General features: G+C 34.1%; 1 protein-coding gene and 1 pseudogene across 3 annotated transcripts in view; one reads left to right on the forward strand and one right to left on the reverse strand.

Annotated features, from left to right (window-relative positions):
* Positions 1 to 22,409, reverse strand: part of Col4a6 (collagen type IV alpha 6 chain) — a 381,091-nt gene that overhangs the window by 304,497 nt on the left and 54,185 nt on the right. The window lies entirely within an intron of this gene.
* On the forward strand, positions 7,632 to 8,515 carry LOC100717920 (ribosome biogenesis protein WDR12-like; annotated as a pseudogene).

Consider the following 22,409-nt stretch of genomic DNA (forward strand, 5'->3'; position numbering starts at 1 on the left):
CTCAGATCCTTCACATTGATATACATCCTCAATTCTTGATTAGTTTTTATTATTTTTAAAGAGAATAAAACCAAGCAAAATAAAACAAATAAAGTGAATCAAAACAAATCCATGTAACACAGGACTTCAAAACAATAAGAAATCAACAATGTTACCATAATGCCTCTTTTCATCTTCAAAATAATTGCAGATACCTTCAGACATAGTAAAAATCAAACAAAACTGAACAGAATAGAACCAATAAAGGCAAAACTAAGTGATAAAGGACTTCAAAACAAGATAAGAGTAAATCAGAAATGGCTACCAAAAATCCATCTTGTTATCTTTGAAATAGCTGCCAAGTCATTGGAGATAATAAAATCAAGTAAACAACAACAACAACAACAACAACAAAACCAGAATAAAACCCAACCCAACAAAACAATGAAACTGATACAGGACTTCAAAACAAGATGATAGGAAATTAACCATGGCCACCATCCATAGGTGCCACATTGAGTATTGTTATCCTCTGAATAGATGATCAGATTACTGGTTTTAGAACTGCAAAGTCAGTGAAACACTAAACACCACAGCATTATATTGTAGTTTCTCAGTAGCTGTCATCACAGCCTGTGTGTTTCTCTGGATTGGCTGGTTGCTTTTGGCACAGGAGGTAGATGTTGACTCTTCTTGTTTCCCAGCCCACTGCAGGAAGGGGATGGCATCTGACTCTCCCCACAGTAGCACATGCATGGTGTTGATTCACAGGTAAGGCTTGCTTCTTGATGACTTATTGTTCTCTTCCCCCACAGTCTGCAAAATAGCTTTTATTTTTTGACAGTGTCTTCCTAAGTTGCTAAATTGCTCAAATGCCTGGCTTGAATTTACAATTCTCCTGCCTCAGCTGTCCAGATTGCTGGAATTACAGGTATGCCTTTCAGCCTAGCCTAAAACCCACATTTTAAAAAATATGTGTACTCTGGATGTTTACATGTTCAAAAATATTATTTTAAAATAAGCATTGTACAGACTAAAGGATATATATATATATATATATATATATATATATATACATATCTTTAGGTTAGATATGATGTACTCTTTATTAGCTTGTGTGACTTTGGGCAGTTACTTAACTGCCTTTCCCTACTGCTTCCACAAGTGCAAAATGTGAATAACTACCTAAATAATGAGGCTGTTTTGAGATTAACTGAGATCATGCATGTGAAGAAGACATTAGAATAGGATCTAGCACATAGGAAGCACTTGGTAAATGTTGACCATTATCATAATCATTGAAAAAATTACTGGTAATAAGAGTATCATTAAAATAATGATAGTGTCATTATTAATGCCAACAATAGTAGTGTGCAATGTAAAAAATGTATGTAGTTGATATTATTATTATAATTAGTATTATCTATATTTTTCTAAGCTTAGGATAGAACTAGGCAAAAAGCTGAAACTGCTGAGTCTCAGTTTTCTCCCCATTTGCTTCTCCTTGTGATGAATTTAATATGAAATAATTGATTTTAATCCATATATTCCTTTTTTGGGGGGTACCAGGGATGGAACTCACGACCGCGCACTTGCAAAGCAGGCGCTTGTGTGACTGAAGTAAATCCCCACCTCCTTTTTATTCTTAAATTAGAATTTTCTCCTCTTTATGCTATTCTCATTGTCTTATTTTAGGACCCCACCACTTCTCATGTAGACTGTCAGGATTCTATTTCACTGGCATTTCAGTCCTATACTTGATGTTCTCCAATAAATTTCCACTAGAGTGATGATACTAAAATATAGTCTGTTCACATCTTGCCTTTGTCCAAAAGTCCTCAAATGCACCCCAATCACAATATATCAGTTCCTTTGAACTCCATTATATTTGCAAAAGTTTTAATCCTGTATTTGCTTTCTACTTGCTATATGTCCTTTGTAAAATTATTGACCTTAAATTTTCTCAAATTTACCTGACTAGGTGGTTGTGAGGATTAAATTATTTACTTTAATACACATAAAGTTACCAGTGTTTAGCACATAATAAGTACTTGGTAATTGGAAAAATCACCACTATAGTTTTATTAATAGGTACAATGACTTCTACATTAGTTAGTTTCAGGCACAAAGAACACTTAGTATTTAAACATACCAGATTAATCCACACCTTCATACCAATGAACAGATATATTGTTCATTTATTTACTGATAAATTATGATTCCTATAGCAAGCATCATAATCTCTCAAAAACCCAAACAATAGCAAAGACATATTTAGAAGCAATAGTGATGAGGTGAAATGGAAGTGAAATAAGCAAAACATAATTTTAACAAACCCTTTGATTATTTTTTTAAAAACAGGAAATGAGGTTCAAAGGAACAAAGACTGGATGGGGACAAATAAAGCAAACAGAAATTTAGTAAACTTATACTCATTCATAAAACTTAACAATTACTATCCTTGATGTAATGACTGAATACTGTAATCTGTCAGAATAGATAAAATGCAGAAATTAGAATGAATAGAAATAAAAAGCCATCTGGCCAACAACAGAGTTATAACTTCTGTATAAAAAGTTACACTTTAAGGTCAAATTAGACAAACTGAATTTAAAACAAAAATTCTAACAGAGATAAATAAGGATATTATATAATGATACAAATTTCAATCCATCAGGAAAATTTAAAAATTATAAGCATATATACATTTAGTAACAGAGTACCATGATACACACAAAACTTGTTGGAAATGAATTTAGAATTAGATAATTCAACAATAGACCCTTCAATTTGCCACATTCAATACTAGTTAATTCAAGTGGGTACATTTCAGCAGAGAAATAGAAGAATTCATCCATACTATATTTGTATTTTAATGCCATTTGCGTTGAAAACTATAAAAGGTATAGTATAAGCCATTGGGTTTCTGTTCAAAAGTCCTTACCTGTGACTGCATTTTCAACTATTTTACTTATTTTATTTTCCTGTAGGTTTCTTTTTAAATATCTAATACTTGATTGATTTTGATTTTATTTTGGTACATGGTGACACATATGGGTTTAGGTTCAACTTTCTGCCTGTAATTGATCTCTCAGCTCCATTTGTTAAAGTGGCTACAGATAAATCTTATAAGCAGTCCATCAACAGATGAATAGATAAAGAAAATATAGTGCTTATACACAATGGAGTACTACTCTGACATAAAGAAGGATAAATGAGTCATTCATAGGGCAAAATGGGTGCACTTGAGATCATAATGTTAAGTGTAATAAATCAGACTCACAAGCTTAAACTTTGCATAATTACTCTTATATGACAAACCCAAATTATGAATCATTTAAAGAGCTAAAGAAAAGACATAATAGGAAATAGATCTTTGGTAGAAGTTCAGGTAAAGGGAGGGAGAGAGAAGGGAAGGAAAGAGGACCAAAAAGAGTTAAGACACATTGTGTACATGTGTCTGTGTCCCATTGTAAATGTACATATGTCTATGCTCCACAGTAAATGTAATCAACATGTACTAGAAACATTTACTGATACAAAGTTTTTAAAACAACATTGTAAGACATCAGAACCAATAAAAATCCATGGAATACTAAATCCAACAACAGTAGAATTACATATGCTTTCTGAGTACATATGAACCATTTTCTAGGATAGGCCACGTGATAGACAAGTCAATAGACCTCAATGAATTTTTTTAGAACTCAATGAATTTAAAAGGATACAAATAATCCTAAGTATGATTTCCATCCACATTACAATACAATTAGAAATCAATAGAAAGAAAATATTTGGAAAATTCACAAATATATGGAAATTAAGTCATAACACCTAAAATCTCGAATGAGTTAATGAAGAAATCAAAAGAGAAATTAAAAAAATACTCTGAGTTCAATGAAAGTAAAACACATCCACCAAAATTTATGGGATATGATTCAATCAGTACTTGTAGGGAAACATATAACTATAAATACCTATATGAAGAAAAAGATTCCACAAATAATTACATAAATTAACAGATGAAGAATATAGTAAATAAAATGCATAAAGTTAAAATAAATTCACATGATATACCATGTCAATAAGACAAAAACTACATGATAACTTCAATAGACACAGAAAACTTATTAGACAAAATAACAGTTCTTTTTATGCTAAAAACACTCAACAGGGCTGGGGGATTTAACTCAGTGACACAAGCACCTGCCTGAGAAACACAAGGTAGTGAGTTCAATCCCAGGTGGAAAAAAAAAAACTAAGAATAAAAAGAGACCTCCTAAGCCTGACAAAACATCTACAAAAACTTTCAGAGATAAAATCACATTTAGTAGTGAAAGCCTTAAAGCTTTCCATCTAAAACTCAAGAAAAGTTGAGAAAGACACATTCATTCAGTGTTTTAATGGAAAGTGTAAACACAGCAATGAGGCAAGGAAAAAAAATCCACATAGGTTAGAAAGGAAAAGACAAAATTCTATTCACAAATGCCCTAACCCATATATATATATATATATATATATATATATATATATATATATTTTAGTGGAAGAATTCAGTAAGTTTGCAAAAAACAAAATCACTATATGTAATTCAATTTTATTTCTATACATTGGAAATGAACAATTTGAAATTAAAATTAGGCAAGGAATTCCACCTAAAATAATAGCAAAAATAAGGTTTGTAGGAATTTAACAAATGAAACACAAAACTTATAATTTGAAAACTACAGACTATTTTTATATCAATTAACCAGTTTTTAATTGTTTAATTAATTTAATTGTTTCATTAATTAAAAAACAGGAAAAAAGATAATATTTTAAAGATGGAAATACTTTAACAAATTATCTATAAATTAAGTGAAACCTCTTTCTGAATACTTGATGGATATTTTGTGGAAATTAACCAGCTGATTCTAAAATTTGTATGACATGGCAGGGGCCTTATATTTCCAAAACAATTCAGAAAAATAAGAACAATGTGGGGAAATTCACACTTCCTGATTTCCAAATCAACTTATATTTACTGAGTACTTCTGTTGTAAGGATACATATGGAAATAAATGGACAAAAGTGAGAGTCCAGAAATAATCCATACATCTTGGTGAATTGAATTTTTTAAAAAGGTAGCAAAACAATTTAATGGAAAATAAAGTCTTCTCAACAAATATTGTTAGGACACTTGGATATCCACATGTAAAAGAATTATATTGGACTGCTACCTCCTGCAATATATAAAAATTAAGTCAAAATGAATCAAAGTCCTAAATATAAGAGTTAAAACTATAAAATTAAAGGGAAAATTTTCATGACTTCATATTTAGCAATGAATCTTTATATTTAACTAAAAGGCATAAGTAAAAGGAAAAGAGAGTGTATAAAGTATATTTTATCAAAATTTAAAAAAATTTTTGTATTAACAGTGCATTATATCACAATACTGAAGTAAAAATCTATATAAGAAAAATATTTGCAAGTTATATATCTGAATAAATAACTCAAAATTCAATAAAAATGCAATTACTCAAATTAAATTAGAATATAATCTGAAGAAATTTATGTAATGCAAATATATAAATTGCCATGAAAAATACTCATCAGTAGCCATTGGATGCAAGTCAAAACCACAAGGAGATACTGCTTCACATTCACTAGCATGGCTTCTACAGTTTCATTGTTTGTGCTTCTTACCCAAAAATTTATAGATAGAAATTTTAACTCTCAAAATTGTAGTATTATAAGGTATGGCCTTTGAAAGATGATTAGATCATCAAAGCAGAACATTCATGAATGTAATCAGTGACTTTATAAAATATAATTAAACAAGTACATTCATTCTTTCCAGCATATGAAGACACATTAAAAAAAGTACTCAGTGAACAAGAAATTGGACTCTCAGAGGACAATGAATATCCCAGCAACTTGTCCCTCAAGCAATAAGTTTCTAATGTTTACTCACCATCTGTTTGTGATACATTTAAAATAGGATTAAAATGGACTATAAAAATGGCTATATTAAAAAAGACAGTAACTTGGATTTACAACATGTAAAATCAAAACACTCATACACATTTGATAAGTATATAAGATGATGCAACCACTTTGGAAAACATTCTGGTGGTTGCCTAAAAATGTCTACATAGAATGTTATATACACTCACACCAATATACAACAAAACCCTGATTATTCTGACATGCACTAACAAAAATTTTACAGAGTTATTTGTCTAGCGATATGTTTATGCAGTGGATTATTAGTCAACTGTGAAAAGGAGTCATGCTCTGAAATATGCTACAAATTAATGAATCTTTAAAATGCTATATGTCTCTCACCATGCTCTAAATTAAAATCAAAATGAATCAAAGATGTAAACATTAAAACATTAAATCTTGAACTCTTGAAGATATAGGTATAGGCAAAGATTTCATGAGCAAAACTCCACTCCAATGGGATAAAATACAAAGAATCAACAAAAGGAATCTCATCCCATTAAAACAAAACAAACAAAAAAAAAACTTGCATGGCAAAAGAAATTGCCAACGGTGTGAAAAAAACAACATACAGAGTGAGAAAATTTTAGCTAGTTGTGCTTCAGGCAAGGGACTAACATCAAGAACATATAAAGAATTTTAAAAAATCAGACCCCTAAATTTAAAGACCCAACCCAAAAATGGGCATCTGAGATGAATACTCACTACTCAGAGGAAGAAACATAAATGGCAAATAAATGTGTGAAAAAATGTTCACCACCACTAGTCACTCAACATACGTAAAATAAAACAAAACTAAGATTCAAAGTCACTCCAGAAAGTATGGCTATGATTAAGAAATCAAGAGCTGTAGGTGAATTCTATCCTCCATTGACAGCTCTTTTATTTATTTATTTTAGATGGATTTGAGTGGGGCCTTACTGTATCTTCCTAATTGATTCCCAGCCAAATATATGGAAGCAATCTAAATTAGCATAAGGGGATAAGCTGACTGCAAGACTGTGCTCTACTCATTGATGATTCCTGATCTAGACATAGGTAGATGATGTTTGCAGCCTATGCTGTGTGACAGGAAACCTTGTGGTACCTCTGCTTGGAGGTTCCATTCCAGGGAAGAACAGAAGCCAGGTTTAACTGAAGCTCTCACTTAACCTGTGGAGACTAATCTTGAGCTAACACTTTTTGTAGTCTGAAAAGAGGAGGGCTCCATTCTCTGAGTACTACCCTAAATGTTTTGTGGGCAATGCTTGAACGTACTGCTTGCCAGTACGTTCTGGCTCAACTCCAGACATGCTTCCTCACAGACAGTAAGAAACATGGAGTAGATGATGTTCCCTTCCCAATCCCTGACAGCTCTGAAATTGCTGACCTTAGTAATACCATAAATAAATTGCTAGAGGCCAAAAATAAGTTCCACAAATATGTGGCGCTTCATTTCCTTATCAATGGCCAGTTTTCATGAATGCCATTGGCCAAGCACATGGAAGTGGAAAATATCTCATTAGAAGTTGTGAAACTAGAATATGTGGAAAAGTGTACTGCTGCCCAATCAGAGCAGTGCATGTTCCATGATAACTGGATCAGCTCAGTGTCAAAGGGTCAAAACAATCAATTTTGACTGGTTCTCATGATAAGACTTCTCCAATATAGTCTTTTGAAGGAACATGAATAATGATAAATGTGGAGCATACATATGTTTTGGAAGATATAGCCTGTGTAAAAAAAAGTTTGAGGTGCTTACTATGAGTCCCTCTATGGATCAGACTTTTCTCCTATGGGAATGGAGTGTAGAGAGAAATAAAATAAAAGCTGTACACTGCTGTAGCGGCCATGTAGGAAGTATGGATTCTATAGCAGTTGAAAACTCTGGAATTAAATTTTTCCGTGGTTCCTGGGATAAGATGCTAAAGATCTGATCCGCAGTCCCAACAGATGAAGAAGACAAAATGGAGGAATCCAGAAATTGATGAAGAAAGAAACAGAAAACAGAGTATTTAGGATTAACAAGGGCTCCCATGGTGACCCTCTCTGACCACACAGAAGCAATTTCTTCAGTACTGTGGGCAGATGCTGAAGAAATCTGCAGTGCATCTTGGGACCACACAATTAGAATGTGGGATGTTGAGTCTGGCTGTCTTAAGTCAACTTTGACAGGTAATAAAATGTTTAATTGTATTTCCTATTCTCCACTCTGTATACATCTAACAACTGGCAGCATATAGGCATATCAGACTATGGGATTCCCTAACTAAAGATGTTTCTTTTAGTGTTGCTATCTCTAACCTCACATACAGGCTGGGTTACATCAGTAAATTTGTCTCCAACACATGGTCAACAGGTGATTTCAGGCTCTTTAGATAATATTGTAAAGCTGTGGGATACAAGATGTTGTAAAGCTCCTCTATATGATCTATATGCTCATGAAGACAAAGTTCTGAGTGTAGATTGGACAGACATGGGGCTTATTCTGAATGGAAGAGTAGACAATAAATTATACTCCTATAGATATTCATTTATCACTGCCTATGTAGGGCTTGAAGGTGAATGATAACTCATTTATGGAGACTCTATAAGTAAAATTGGTTTAAAATTCCCAGATTATTTATAAAGATGTCAAAGTAGTCCTTCAAAGCTTATATAGTATTTTCATCCTTCATAATGGCTGCCATCACTGTCTTTGTCTTCTTTGTGTTATAAAACATGATATGTGATCTGCACTCTCTATCCTATATGAACTCTGGAAATTGAACTGAGTTTTATAATTTCCTTTTAAGGTATTAGGTTGAATTAAGATTTGCATTTGAAATACTATGAAAGAATATATTAGAAATACAGTAATCAGTTTTCTAGATTTTTCTGTTGGAGAAATTTGGATTTTTCCACTAGCTGTTTTTTTAAAAAAAAAACATCTAGAAAAGACTAATGAAAATTGTTAGGGGAAAACAATTAGAAAGAAAAATTGCTTTTGGTAAAATAATGTCGAATGATAAGACTTTGCAGATATTCATAACATTAAAAGATGTTGCCAATTTATTAAGAAGTCATTGAAATCTGGGCAAGGTGGTGCACATCTATAAACCTAGCTATTCAAAGGCTGAGGCAAGAGGATCACAAGTTCAAGGTTAGTTTGAGCAAATTAATGAGAATCTGTCTCAAAATAAAATTTTGAAAAAGCAAGTATGTACGAGGTGTTGAGTTTAACCTTTAGAACCATAAAAATTCATTTACCAATTTTAAATTAAATAGAGATCAAATTTTTTACAAAGTATACAAATTTCATGATAATTAGGAATCTCCTCTCTCACTAACCTAGCCTCCTATGTGTGTAAGAATAAATTCTTTAGACAAAGTCTGTCAGTATTAAACAGTCTACAAATTTCTTAACATTTGCATTTGTATTTATGCATATGTTGTAAACAAAATTTTTAAAGTATCTTTTAAAATATGACTTCTATCTTTAATGGATCCATATTCCACAAGCAGAGCTCTTAGATCTTTATATGGGAAATAAGTCTTATCATTGTACTATAATACATTATATTATATTTCAAATGATGCTCCTACCATGGAACTCTAGCGAATATCTGTGTCTAATTGCAGCTGAAAATTAAATTGCCAGTGGATTTAACTAGTTAGGATTTTAGATTCTGGTATGTAGGAGCCCAGAGGCAGTTCATGCCTGGAATAGGGGGCTCATTTTTTTCTACCTTCTTTTTTTCCCGCCTTTTTGAGACAGGGCTACTCTATGCAGTTCAGGTTGGCCTTGAACTCACTTTGTAGCCCAGGTTGACCTCAAACATACAGTGACCCCCCTGTCTTACCCTCCCAAGTACTGGGATTACAGGTATTTGACACTATGCCCGGCCATTTTTCTACCTTTTTAAAGGAGCCAGGCTTTCTTCAACCCTAGGTTCCATTTAGTGGTCTTCATTTTCACGTAACTGAAGAGCTCTGGTTATCAAATCATTTCTTAAAAAAGTATTTTAATGGACCTCAAGAAGTAAATATCAAAAGATGGAGCAGTAAGCAGCAGGGTAAACAGCCTCTCTGAGAGTAACTGTCTAGACACTGAAATAGAGCATTGTGAGAGAAGATGAGAAGGGAGGAAGTAGGTTCCCTGAGCCCAGGAAGAATCTAAAGTGCCAATTGAAGCCCACAAAGAGTAAAAAAAAACTTTAACAAAGAAGGCAGTAGCTGGTTGTGCCTTTGTTCTATGACAGGACAGAGGAGCGGTTTGAATCTGGGGATACACTGCCATGGTCATGGTCAGGGCTGGTGACCCCAGAGGCCTTTGAAGAGAGATGCAGGAGTGGAAATGACTGGTGGTGCAAAGGATTCAGTCCTCCCACAGGGAGAAAGTGATTAGCTGGGAGCCATTTTTGGAGATGAGCCAGATAAGCCCAGAACTAAGAACTGCTGTTGGCTTTCTCTAGCAGTTCCTGGCTGGGCACAGACCCATGGAAATTTCTTGGATAGTGTCAAGCCCAGTGAGTCTGGTCTCAGAACAGGCCTGCTGAGTTTATCCACTACACCATCATAAAGCAACTGCTGCCTTGCTGGGATAGAGTTGCGTGATTCGGGACTCTCTCTCCACAGGCCGAATACTAGTGAAAACAGAGTATCCTGGAAGTGGACTATTTCCTTTTCTTTATTTTTGCTTTGTTTGCTGGTTTTTTCTTTTCTCTTTTTCTTTTATTGTTTATATGTGAGAATGAAAGTGTTTCCTAACTTCTTTGTGGGTGTGGTTCTGTTCTATTCTTCCTTTATCTCTTCCCTCTCTCTTTCCCTTCAGTCTTCTGCACCAGTTCCCAAAGTTGTCATGATCATCCCTTGTCCTCCAACCTTACATTTAATCTATTTCTCTTCTTCCACTTCTCTATTTTCTCCTTAATCCATTTTAAAATTTAACCCCAAAGGCAAAATATAAGTGAATTACTCCAAGTTTTAAAGGAAAATAATGTTCAACACAGAATGATGTAGACATCAAGACTGTCTTTCAAAATTGATGGAGAAATAAGATACTTCCAGGACAAAGAACATCTGAGGAAATTTATGACCACCAAACCAGCACTCCAAAACTTTCTGAAGGACATTCTAGAAAGAGATATTAGGACCACAGCTCCATGACCCCAACAGAAGGAATCCACCAGGGTAGGAAAATAATTAGAGGAAAGGAAAAAAAAATAGGAGCACCAACAACAGGAACATAAACTGACAGGGATAAGTCAATACATTTCAGTTATAACCACAAATGTTAATGGTCTCAGTTCACCAAACAAAAGATACAAACTGGCAGAATGTATCAAGAAGCAAGGTCCAACAACGTGCTGCATACAAGAAATACATTTAATTAAAAAAATCATGCAACAGTAAAACAGAAAAAAGCAGGTTTAAATATTCTATTTGCAGAAAAGTGAATTTCAATCAAGACTAAGAAAGCTAAAGAAAGTCACTACTACATCCACGCAACTAGGAACAATCCAAGAGGAAGAGATAAGAATCATAAATATATATGCAACAAATACGAGTGTACTCAATTATATAAAACAATTCCTGGACATGAAAAATCAAATAAGCCCCAATACAATTATATTAGAAGACCTCAATATCCCACTCTCACAAAAGACATATCAACTAGACAAAAAATCAATAATGAAATAGAACTAAACCAAAATTTTGAACAAACGGACTTAGTAGGTGTCTACGGAGTGTTCCACCCCACAACATCAGAATGCGCATTTCTTCAGCTGCTTGGTGATTATTCTCCAAAATAAGACCATATACAGCTCCACAGAACATGTTTAAGTACACACAAAGGAATTGAAATTATCCCAGGCATACTATCAGGCCACAGTGCAATGAAACTGGAAATCCATGCCAAAAGAAATCAAGAACTTCATAAACACATGGAAATTAAACAGCATCCTCCTGAACAACCAATGGATCACAGATGAAATTAAAGAAAAAATTAGACAGTTTTTACAGTTTACTGGTAATGACAATGCAACATACCAAAACTTATGGGACACAATGAAAGCAGTGTCAAGGGAAAAATGTATATCAATAAATACTTATATCAGGAAAACAGAGCAAGCATATATAAACAACTTAATGATGAACATCAAACTTCTAGAAAAAGAAGAGAAAGCCAGGCCAAAAGTCCATATGAGGGAGTAATTTATGAAGATAAGATCAGAAATTAACACACTGGAGACTAAAAGAATAATATAAAGAATCAATGAACTAGAGTTGGTTCTTTGAATGATTAAATAAAATTGGCAAACCCTTAGGCAATCATGTCAAAAAAAAGGAAAGAAAAGACTCAAATCCATGCAACTGGGAATAAAAAGGGCTAAATCACAACAGACTTTGCAGAAATCGAGAAAATCATCTATACTTACTTTGAAAATTTGTATTCTAATAAGATGGAAAACGCAAAAGAAATGGCCAGATTTCTATATATGTATGAATTACCAAAGCTGAATCAAGGAGATATAAAAGTCCTAAATTACTCAAATATCAATAAATGAAATTGAAAATGTAATTAAAACCCCATCAACAAAGAAAAACCCAGGCCCTGATGGATTCACTCCTGAATTGTACAAGAAATTTAGAAAAGATCTAACACCACTACTTCTCAAAATCTTAATGAAATTGAATAGGAAACAGTACTTCCAAATTCATTGCTAGAAGCATGCATTACTTTTATACCAAAACCAGAGAAGGACCCAACTAAGAAAGGGAATTACAGGTCAACTCCCCAAATGAATGTTGACGCACAAGTCCTCAGTAAGATACTGGTAAACAGACTGCAGGAAATCATCCAAAAGTTTGTACACCATGATCAAGTGAGATTCATTCTGTTATGCAGAGATGGTTCAACATACTTAAATCCATAAATATAATACATCATATTATCACAGCCAAGGACAAAAATCATGTGATTATCTCAATAGATACAAAAAAGGCTTTTGACAAAGTCCAGCACAGATTCATGATAAAAACCCTACAAAAATTTGAATAGATAGTCCTTATCTCAATGTGACAAAAGCCATCTATGACAAACCAACAGGCAACATCATAATAAAAGCACAAAAACTGTTGCGTTTTCATTCTAAAGTCAGAAACAAGACAAAAATATCTCCAGTTTTATTCAACATAGTCCTGGAAACTTTAACTGGAGCAAATAGACAAGAGAAATAAATAAAAGAAATAAAGACAAGAAGGGAAGAAGTTAAACTATCGTTATTTGCAGATGACATGATATTCTACTTAGAACACCCCATAAACTCCACCGAAAGATTTCTAGATATAACAAGCAAATTCAGTAATGTAGCTGGTTACAAATTCAACACTCAGACTTCCAGGAGAACATGGCGGACAGAAAGCAGCAGCTATGGAGGCTCTCTGAAAGAACCAGCTTGGAATTGAGGAATGGTGCGGAGTAAGGAGTCGTGAGCAGGTGGAGATATGCCCTGCTGACCCAAGAACGAACTGAGCTGAGAGAAACCAACTTGGAGTGCAATCCTGTTGCTATAACAAGAACAGAAAAGCCTCAGTGTGGAAGCTGGAGCCCGCAGCATTGGAAGCCGCGATTTGGGTTTCCCGCCACGCGGCGGCTGCGTCTACATCGGCTCGGCAGGGAGAGAGACTCGGAAGCTCTGAGAACGGGAATTGGCAAATGAAGTTGAAAACAGGATGGGCGGGGAGCTGTGTATTTACTTGTGGTGAGGTGAGTGAGAGAAACTGACACTCTTCCCACGGTTTGGGAGACTCCAACAGAGGACATTCTGGGACTGGGCAGACTTGCGGGACCAGGGCACTGCGGCAACTTCAGCCACGTATCCCCCTCTCAAGCCGGATTGGTGAGAAGTGCCTAGCCTACGTGAGGCTGCTGGCTGAGACCCAGTGGGCTAGCACAACCCAGATCCCAGAGCCTGAGGGTGACCTGGAGGGGCGGGCCCCGCATAGGCTGCTTGATCTGCAACTTCCTGGTGTGCTGCAGTGGGCGGGAACACCTAGCCGGCACAATTCAATCAGACTGTGGCTGACAGAAAAGGAAGCTGGGCCTCCTATATATGCTTGCATATATAAGGAACAAAGAATATGGGAAGAGGGAGCAATAAGAAAGACCCTTCGGTCCCCAATCCTGAGAAACAGGCAATAGCAGACACCACACCAATAGACATAAAGTGCCATCTAGAGAGCCTCATAGATCAGTTCAGGAATGAAGTTATTAATGACCTGAAGCAAGAAATAAGCAGAATAGTTAGAGAAATGCTAAACACCACCCAAGAAAAAACAGATGGTCGAATGGAAGATCAGAAAAAGAGGGGAGAATTGTTTGATGGAGAAAATAGAGAAAGCATAGAATATGTGAAGCAGGTTCAAATAGACTACCAGGAAACTAAAAACTCTATCGAAAACTGGCATAAAAGCTTGAAAGAAACTAAGGACAGACTATCTGAACTGGAGGGCAGATTTGTAATATGGGAGAATGAAATGAAAAACTTCTTAAAAGTAGCAAAGAAACAAACAGCAATAATACAAAGACTAGAAGATGATAAGAGGATCCATAACTTAAGAATTAAGAACATAAAAGAAGAAGTAGGGACACAAACAAATGAACTACAAAAGCTACTCACAGAAATAATCCAGGAGAATTTTCCTAATTTAGCAAAAGGTAAAGATACTCAGTTGTATGAAGCATACAGGACCTCAGCCACCTACAACCCAAACAGAGCAACACCCAGGCATATAATAATTAAAATTCCAGAAATTCAATACAAGAACAGAATATTAAAAGCTGTCAGAGACAAGCAACAGACCACTTACAAGGGAACACCCATCAGAATTACAGCAGGTTTCTCTGCACAAACCATCAAATCACGAAGAGCGTGGGGGGAAATAATTCAAGCTTTGAAAGATAATAATCTCCAGCCAAGATTGATATATCCTGCACAACTATCCCTGGAAATTGATGGAAAAACAAGGTGCTTCCAGGATAAAGAGGAACTAGGGGAATATGCAACCACCAATACAACTCTACAGAGAACACTACAGGATATTCTAAAAAAGAAAAATACAAAGAATCCAGAAATAGTGGCAGAGAGGCCACAACAAACGGAGCAGAAAACAAAATGAAGAAGACAAACTGACAACTAATGACAGAAAAAGAGCTCAACAGAAATGAGGCAGAGAAGATTGGATGATAAGAACAGCTATTTTGGAGAAAATGACATCTTAATAGGTAATACTGATTTAGTATCACCTTGTTTTGAAGTCTCATCAAGCTTTTGTTCTTCTGTCTCCATTGGTCTAAACAGGTTGTATCTTATTGGATTTTATTATGTAGGATAGTATAAGCAAAATTTTTTAAAGACAAGGAGATTATACAGAAACCATTGTTTGTTTTCTGTTGGTTGATTCCAAATACCCTGTAATGCTGTCATTCTTTTAAATGGTTTTACATTGTTTTGATATATTTGATGCTACAGTATATGAAGTTATACTCAAAGATTTCAAGGAAAGAGACAATATGGTAACTACTTTTATGTCAGGATTATCCTGTGGTGAAACACTATTCTGCTTAAATGGTTATGTTTTGATCTGCGCTCTTTTGCTGCTATGGCCTCTTTTATCTCAATCTCCACTTCATTATTTACTTTTTTATTTTTATCCTTTTAATTAAAGGAAAAATAAATAAAAAATAGCAGGATATATTATAGTAACCCACTTTGACTTTCCATTATCTTGATTTAAAGCCCTGTATTACTCTCACCATCTTGTTTTTAACTGATGTCCCCCTATTCTGTTTTGCTTGATAGTACCAGGTTCGAAAGTTTAAGCAACAGCTGAGAAGACAGTGAGATTCATTATAACGCCCATTCTCGTTGACTATTATCTACTTTTGAAGACCTATAATGTCTCCAATGTTTTGGTTTTGTCGGTTTTGTTCTTTACTGTTTTGTTCAATTTTATTATAACTGATGATATAGGCAATTCTATTAGAGATAGCGGGAGGCATTATGGTAACCATTGTTGATCATCTTGTATTATGCTTTTACATTGTCTATTATGTCCACCCTTTTGATTTGATTGACTCTGTTCTGTTATGTCACATTTGGTTCTACTCCCTTCCAAAAAAGTAATAAGAACTGTGGGAGCAACAAAACCCAAAATGGGTAATTGTCATTGTACAAAAGAGAGGAAAAGAAAGTGCTCTAAATGATATAACTGCATGTATATATAAGTGTATAAGATAGATAATGACATCACTGAGTTTTGTTGGATCATTGAACAGAACTGTTTGCAGTCTCACTGTTGGAATGTCTACTTTGCAAGCTTTAATTTTGTGACTTGAACAATTATTTCTAAGATGACAATATGTAATCCATTAACTGGTGATTTCCTACTGTTTATTTTTTTCTGTAAATCTGTATAACTTGTACCCTTTCTCTGCTTTTTTTTCTCCTTAAATAAAATTAAAAAAAAAAAAAAGAAACAAATTCAACACTCAAAACTCAATACACTTCCTATACAAGAATAGCAAACTGACTGAGAAAGAAATCAGGGAAACAATACTTTTTACAATAGCATCAAAAAAAAAAAAAACAAAAACAAAAACAAAAACAAAAAACAAACCTCGGAATCAATCTAACGAAGGTTGTAAAAGACCTCTACACTGGGCTGGGGATTTAGCTCAGCGGCATAAGCACCTGCCTTGCAAGTACGTAGTTGTGAGTTCGATGCCTGGTATGATTAAAAAAGAAGACCTGTACGTTGGAAACTACAGTAGATGAGATTGAAGAGAATTTTAGAAAATGGAGAGATATCCCATGCTTTTGAGTAGGAAGAACCAATATAGTGAAAATGATCATATTTCCAAAACTGTTACAAAGATTTAATGCAATCAAAATTCCAATAGTGCATCTCACAGAATTAGAGAAACAATCTTAAAATTCATCTGGAAGTAGATGAGAAATAGAATAGCAAAGGCAATACTGGGCAACAAAGGCAAGACAGGGGACATCATAATTCCCTATTTGAAATTATACAATACTATGTAATCACTATTGTAAAAAAAGAAAGGGAAACAAAGTGGTCTAAAGGATATAACTGCATGTATTTTTAAGTGTGTAAGATTGATAACCATATTACTGTTTTTGTTGGATCATTGAACAGAACTGTTTGCGCTCTCACTGTTTGAATGTCCACTTTTTATGCTTTAATTTTGTAACTTAAACAACTATTTCAAAGGTGACAATATTTAATTTATCAACTAGTGATCTCTTAGTGTTTTTTAAATTCTGTATTATTTCTACCCTTTTATCTGGTTTGGTTTTTTTCTTCTTTAAATAAAATCTTTTTTAAAAATTATGCAATAAAGCTCCTGTGACACAAAACAAAACAGTGTGATCCTGGCAAAAAAAAGAATACATACCCGAAGATCAATGGAACAGATTAGAAGATGCAGAAACAAGTCCAGACATAGTAAGCCACCTTATCTTTGACAAAGGTGCCAAACATATTTACTGGAAGAAAGCTTCTTTAATAAATGGTGCTTGGAAAAACTGGTGCTGCAGAAGCTGAAGATTACAACTGGACCCATATCTCTCATCATGTACTAAGGTAAAATCAGAATGGATCAAAGGATTTAATATTAAAACAGAAACATTAGATTAGTATGGAGAACATATAAAGAAATTTAAAAAAATCAGTACTCCCACACTTAAACACCCAATCCAAAATGGTTAACTGAAAGAAATACATACTTCTCAGATGCAGAAATGCAAACAGCAAATAAATATGTGAGGAAATGTTCAACAACACTTGTCATCCAAAAGATGCAAATTAGGGGGCTGGGGATTTAGCTCCACGGCATAAGAGCCTGCCTTGCAAGCAGGCAGTCGTGAGTTCAATTCCCGGTACCGATAAAAAGGAAAAAAAGACAAAAAAAAAAAAAAAAAAAAACCCAAAAGATGCAAATTAAAACAGTGCTGACATTCCACCTCACCCCAGAAAGAATGCTACTATCAAGAAATCAAGGAATGATACATTTTGGAGGGGCTGTGGGGAAAAAGGAACCCTTCTCCACTATTGAGGGGAATGCAGATTGGTGCAATCACTGTGGACACCTGCATGGAAATTCTTCAAAACAGTAGGAATAGAGGTTCCATTCAACCCAGCTATTCCCATTCTGGATATCTTCCCAAAAGAATTAAAAACATCACACCACAGTGATATATGTGCACTCATGTTTATAGGAGCACAGTTTGTAGTAGCCAGATCTTGGAAACAACCTAAATGCCCATTGAATGAGAAATGGATAAAAAAGATGTGGTATTTTATACTGTGGAATACTACTCAGCCATAAAGAAGAGTAAATGGAGAGTTTTATAGGTAAATGAATGCAATTTGAGACCATAATCAGTAGTGAAATAAATAAGACACACTTGTGTAAACATTGTATTCTTTCATTAGTGTGAGAAGCTGAAAGAAAAAAATATGTATATATGTATATATATAAAAATATTTAAGATAGTTACAGTCCTGTTTTTTTTTAGTTCACTAAAGAGATAGATTTGTGCTGGTATTGTTTTGACAATTTAATGCAGATGTGCTCTGGGAGAATGAGTTGCTGATGATGCACAACATATATATCATTTCTGACTCCTAAATGACATGCTTTGAAATTTTGTTGTATTTTTTCTTATTATACTTAAGATAGAATAGATTTGGAAACAATGTATTTTAATGACAAAAAAATAAGAGTATCTAAAATATTTTTAAAAAAATCAACCCATGACAAATGCAGGTGGTAGTGTGGGGGAAAAAGGAACCCTTCTGCACTGTTTGTTGGAGTGTAGACTGGTGCCAGCACTGTGGAAATCAGTGTGGAGATTCTTCAAAATGCTGGGATTAGAAGTCTCATTTGATCCAGTTATTCCTCTTCTAGGTATCTTCTCAAAAGAATTAAAAACATCATACCACAGGAATATATGTGTTTAATGTTTATAGCAGCACAATTTGTAATAGTTAAATCTTGGAAACAACCCAAATCCCAACTGCTGAGTGGATAAAAAATAAGTGCTTTTTATAAAATGGAGTACTACTGAACCATAAAGAAGGGTGAACTTGAGATGTTTTTAGGTAAATGTATGCATCTTAAGATCATACTCTTAATTGAAATAAATTGGTCCCTCATATATAAATATCATATTGTTTCTCTGTAAGAGAAACTCAAAGTTTAAATAAATACGTTTGTTTATAATAGGTATTGTGAAATAGGAAGAAATGTTCAAAAGAAATGGGAACTAGGAAAGGGGAAGGGAAAAGGAAGGAAGGGAAAGGAAAAAATGATAAAAGGACAAAATGGAAACAAATCTTTGTAAATAAGGAGGGTAAGAGGGCTTGAAGGGAGGGGAGAGCATTGGAAAAAAACAGAATTCAGGATATATCATATACTGGTACAAATTCTCTGATATGATCATTATGTATATCTAAAATGTGCCAATAAACTTAATAAAAAATTAAAACGTTATATTAAGTGTAATAATTCACTTAAAATGAGGACATCCAGATATGTATATTGGGTAGATGTTAATAAATTCCAATAAAATTCTGACACTTTCAAATTAGATAATTATATTTGAGGTCTAGTATGCTATAATCTAGAAAAATTTTTAAAAGATTACATCCTATGTTTCCATTTTATATAGGATACACAGAATAGGCAAATCTGTGATGCATAAAATTACCTATTAATGTTGGTTTAGGGTTCAGGCAGATGAGGTTACAGGTGATGGTTCTCACCTATACAAGATTTTGTTTTGAGATGGTGAAAATATTTCAAAACAAACTATGGTGATGATCGCACATATCAGTGAATGTGATAAAGACTACTGAGCTGTACACTTGAAGCAGAATTCCATTCTGTGGTATGTGAATTAAAACGGTCACCAAATAACTACAAAAACAGGTTGAAAGTAAGAGGATGGAAAGGATACCACTTGCAAACCCTAATCGTAAAATAGCTGTTATGATTGTATTACTTCTTTTAACCCAACCAATTTATACACTAAAGCTGTTAGTTCTCTGAACACAGGGACTACATATAAATGAGCTATGAATCCCTACTACCTAGTACAATATCTGGCATTTAGAAAATATTCACCATCTACTGGTTCAATCACTAACTTTTTTGTTGATTTATTTGCAATGAAATTGATTGCAACCAATAGATGCAACAACATGAATGAATCTCACAGATATGATAACACAAAAACTAGAAATAAAAGATAATACACAGTTATTATTCCATTTTTATGAATTGAAGAGCAATTCAAACTAATCTACAGTGATAGAACCAAGTATGCTGAAATTCTGAAAATGCTCCATATTTTGATCTAGATGGTTATTTAATAAGGTGAGCAGTTAAAATTTGTATATTTTATCAAATGTGTATTATTCTTAAATTTAAAAAATAATAGTAAAGTGATCCTTGTATAAATACATGTTGTGAATCTCTGAGTTTCCATAATTTAGGAAGACATTTACGCACAATATTCTTTGAAGCTTCTTTTAAAATTAGTATCATCATTTCACCTACATCTCAATAAATTTACCATTTCTTGTCTGTCACGGTCTTAGTAACTTTCACTGTCACTGAAACAAAATACCAGATACCCTTAACTTAAAAGAGGCTAGGCTTATCTTGGCTTATGTTTCAGTAGTCTTAATCCTTGCATGATTGGCTGGATCCAAGGCAGAATGGCATGGCACAGGAGCATGGCAGAGGAATAGTTTCTCATATAATAACAGCCAGAAAGCAGAGTGGGTAGGGAGAGAACACTTTTTAGGCCACACCCACCATGACTGTCCTCTTCTAACCAAGCTTTTACCACCTAACAGCAAGTCAACTATGATCACGGATAGTTCTGTCACATTCCCAAAGCCCCAGCAATGAATGTATGATGCTTTTGAGGACATCTAGATATAAATGATAATAGTCACAATATACTAAAAAAATATGGATAAAAGTACCTTATCCAAACAAACTTTATAAACCGTCCATTATCAAAGGCTAAACATGTTACCACATGAACTTTTATATGCTATATCTGAGTTTAAAATAGGAATAGTCAGTTTCAGGGTATTTTAGTCTATTTCCATTGTTATAACAAAATATTTGAGGTTGAGTTATATATAAAGAAAAGAAGCATATTTAACTCAGTTTGGGACATTTAAGGGCATAGATCATCTCATGAAGGTGCATGATAATGACTGGCAGGGAGCAATCACATGGAAAACAGGAAGCTATAGAGTGTGCAGGGGCTGGTGTTTCTCTTTTATTACAACTCATTCTTCTGGGAACAACCAACTCACTTCATAAGACCACCAATTTCTCCCAAGAGCAGTGACCTCAGTGACCTTGTTATCTTTCACTAAGCCTCACCTTTTTAAGAGGTTCCATCACCGCAGTATTGCCACACTGATGATCAAGTCTCAAATACATGAATCCCTGGGAGGCAAACCACATCCAAATCATAGCAAGATGTTTACGGTAATTATTCTGTATGATAGTGGATCCTATGCACACTACGAAATGTATCTCCTTGACTAAAAGGATCACTCTTTAGATGAGAAGAAAGACTGCCATATACATTGATAAATCTCTAACAAAAAGTACCATAAGGGAAAAACTGGATGTTATAACTTTGAGTACCTAGTATTTTTTTCCTTAACTCAATATTTAGAAACATTACATATGATAAAACATAAATAAAAACATAAATAAAATACATTTTGATTTAACCTTCAGTCTGATTAAGCAAGAGATCTCCTCTACCATTCTATGTGCCCTAAACTGTATTTTATATTTGACCTTCAAGTTTCCATGGCAACTTGAAGAAATATATTGTGCTTTTGCCAGTAGATCTTTTGCATTTTCTGAACCTAACTTTATCCAGGAATTACTCACCAAGACAGAAAACATTCTTTTTTCCCTAAAGAATTCTATAATAGGAGGGATTGATGTAATTTTCTCTTTCAGTTAATTATCTTGTAGTTTCTTAATGAATGAGAACAAACATGATTTGTATTCTTCATATTCCTCATGAAACATGGATGATCCAGGATAGCTTTACCCCATCAAACCATTTGCACTGGACATTCACATAGTCAATTTCTCCTGTGTGTTTGTTTTAAAATATTTACTCACCTTTTTCATGGTTCCCCCTTTCTACAAACTTTGTGAAACAGAAGTATTAATAATTGTTAATAAATAAACTACAAATTAAAGTAAATCCTTAGCAAAGAATATTAATTATTTAGAGGAAACTGTCATCTCCCTGTGGAGTAATGGGAGTTAGGTGAAAACTGTTTTCCCCAGCTATGTGAAAGCACTAGCCTGTACCTGTGTCTCTCACTGCGTACACATT

This window comes from Cavia porcellus, unplaced genomic scaffold (genome assembly GCF_034190915.1).
Source record: "Cavia porcellus strain 051 isolate PalLab524CR breed Dunkin Hartley unplaced genomic scaffold, mCavPor4.1 scaffold_3, whole genome shotgun sequence".
NCBI classification, from domain to species: domain Eukaryota; kingdom Metazoa; phylum Chordata; class Mammalia; order Rodentia; family Caviidae; genus Cavia; species Cavia porcellus.